The following is a 3,038-nucleotide window of genomic DNA, read 5'->3' as shown; positions in this document are numbered from 1 at the left end:
AACCGACTCAATGCTAGATTTATTTGAATAAGGAAGTTCATAATTGCTAAGAACTTGTTGAACAATGCGAAATGAAGGGTGTCCTAAACGACTGTGCCATCTGACAACTGAAGGCTTGGAGATGCTAAAGGCATGTTTATTCTTGATGGATGGCGAAGAAATCAACGGGTAGAGGCCACACACACATCGTCCTTTAAGAAGAATTTTCTTCGTTGCCTGATCCTTGACATAAAAGTACCACGGGTGAAATTCAATAAATACTTTATTATCTCTAGTAAAGCGATGAGCTGAGACAAGATTTTTTGTGGTATGCGGAACATGAAGGACATTTTTTAGATGCAAGGATTTAGAGGGGGTTTTAACAATTGCATGACCAACATGACTAATGTTCATACCTTGTCCATTGGCCGCATGAATCTGCTCACGGCCGGTGTATTTCTCCTTCATGGTGAGCTTGTTGAGCTCACCGGTGATGTGGTCGGTGGCGCCCGTGTCACCATACCAGTTGGTGTCCACGCCATATGATGCAACATTGGCTCCCTTCTCCTCTTCTTCTTCATCCTCGGAGTAGCGGTGCCAGCACTTCCAGGCCTCATGGCCTGGCTTGCCACAGGTTTGGTAGGTGACAAGGTCATAGTCCTTGTGGCCGCACCTGCCTCCTCCATGATGGCCACCATTGCCGCTGCGCTGCTAACGACCATGGCCACGGCTGATGTAGCCCCGGCCTCCTCTGCGTCCGCCTCGTCCACGCGGTCCGCCACGTCCGCGCTGCGCCGAGTTGACGGAGGAACCTCCGCCGGTGTCACCACCAAGCAGCTCGATGCGGCTGTCGTAGGCGCAGACCTGGGCGTACAGGTCGCCCACGGTGAGATCTTCTGCTCCGTTGACCCCAATGGCGGCGAAGAGGGGGTTGTAGGATTCGTCGAGGCCGGCGAGGAGATACTCGATGAGTTCTTCTTCATCGATTGGCCGGCCCGCTGCAGCGAGCTCATCAGTGAAGCTCTTCATCTTGGTGAAGAACTGGGCTGTTTTCATGTTCTCCTTCTTTGTTTTGGCAAGTGCGACGCGCAGATTGGAGATGCGCGTTCGGGACTGAGAGGCGAACATGGACTTGATCGCGCTCCAGACATCTGCCGCTGTTTCCATCCCAATAACAGAGATGAGAATATCAGGTGAAAGAGTATTTAGCAGGAACGATAGAACCTACTGATCCGTCGCCACCCAGGCTGGGTTGGCCTCCTGGGACGGCTTGCCGTCTCGGTCGACGGTGATGGTTTCTGGTGGAGCATCCGTCTTGGTGTCGATGAAGCTCGTCAGACGGGCTCCACGGATCGGCGGAAGAACTTGTGACTAACAGAGAAGGTAGTTGGATCTGGTCAGCTTCTTGCTCACGGCTAGACCGGCTAAGGGGTTCGTCATGGCGACGGTGGTGAAGCGGCGAGGTTGTAGATGTGTTTTAGGAAGTAGGCTCTGATACCATATGATCGCTAGAGGGTTTTGGTTTAACGATGGGGACTTCCATCGGTTGCGTGTTAATTTATATGCCAACATCGACAGAGGATGAGTACACGGAAGGTTACAACAAACAGAGAAAAGGAAGGGATGATCCTGATCTTATAGTTACGATCGGATCACCACGAATACATCTGAACTTCTATCTATATCTATCTGAACTTCCGTCAGGGTTTAAACTGAACTTCCATATCATAACAAATACTTTAACACAGACGACCATGAAACACGGCGGTCTCCAGCGAGCGACGGCAATAGCGAGCTATAGTGCGAGCTATGATGCAAAAGGAAGCTCTAGAGAAGCAGATAATCACCTAGATGCTCTCTGGACTGTCGCCAGGGTGTATTGAGGACGGCGGCGATGATACGGTCGCTGTTTTCCTCTTAGAACCATGGAAGGGAATCTTAGATTTGTCCTTTCTCCGGGCTCCCCTTGATGAGTGACTTCTCCAGGAAGATCAGCACGACGAGGCACTTCTCCGGAGCTACTCTGTTGGCTCCGGGGTGGTCGGAAATGGGGAAACAAAGCAGAGGCCGATGAGCTAGGGTTTCGAAATTATCAGGAATCAAGAGGGGAAATGGCATTCTAGAGTTCCTCAGTGGCGGCGTCAAGGCTTTATATATGATCAACGACGGCGACGAGCATCTTGGCACAGAGGACGACTGTCGTTGTGACACGCAGGTGCTTGCTCGATCGGGAGGTGGAAGACGATCCTCCCGTCATTTTGTTTTGTTGTGAAACGGTATGCTGGGTTGGGCCGTGATGTGGGCCGAGGTACGGGGTTGCTGTTGGGCTACTCCTAGGCTGCGGTGGCATGCTTCGGCTGCCAAGGTGAGCCTACTCTCTTTCCTTTTGTATTTTCTGTTTTACATTTTCAATTTAGAATTCTATTTGAATTCAGATTTTGAATTGTTCTCAGTTTTGCAGGTTTTTGAAATAGTTAAATCCTACTTAAATATCTCAAGTACTTACAAATACTTTGGGTTTATTTAAGATACTTTGTTTGAATACTTATATATACTTATTAACATTATTGGGTATGAGAAGAAAATATTCCCCATAGGTATAATTTGAGATTTAAATTTTGAAGTGTTCAAATTACTTTTCAAAAAGTACTTTACTTACCAAGTGATAGTATTAGTTTCATTTTGTCTTTACTTGCAAATAACAATTTATAAGCTAATACTAAATTGGTTTCTTAATTGAGAAGTGATGTTATGGTCATGATTTCATGTGCTTATATTTTCTGTAGATTCAGAGAAGGGTTAGGTCCATTCTGTAATCACTATTCTTGTTTTAGTAAACTTTAGCTTGAAATGCTTACAGTAGATCCTATGCTCATCATGGTCAATTCACTTGCTAAGGTGATGGTCCAAACTATAATATATTATTCCATTTGGTCAACTAAACAAGTTACTTGGAAGGCCAAATACAATTGGGTATTGGTTAAACTCAAATCACCTATATGGTAGTTAAGCTTAAGGTATTTCTAGCTTAGGTCTACACTTGTGATCCATGATACACA

This window comes from Lolium perenne, chromosome 3 (genome assembly GCF_019359855.2).
Source record: "Lolium perenne isolate Kyuss_39 chromosome 3, Kyuss_2.0, whole genome shotgun sequence".
NCBI classification, from domain to species: domain Eukaryota; kingdom Viridiplantae; phylum Streptophyta; class Magnoliopsida; order Poales; family Poaceae; genus Lolium; species Lolium perenne.
This window is presented reverse-complemented; position numbering follows the sequence as displayed.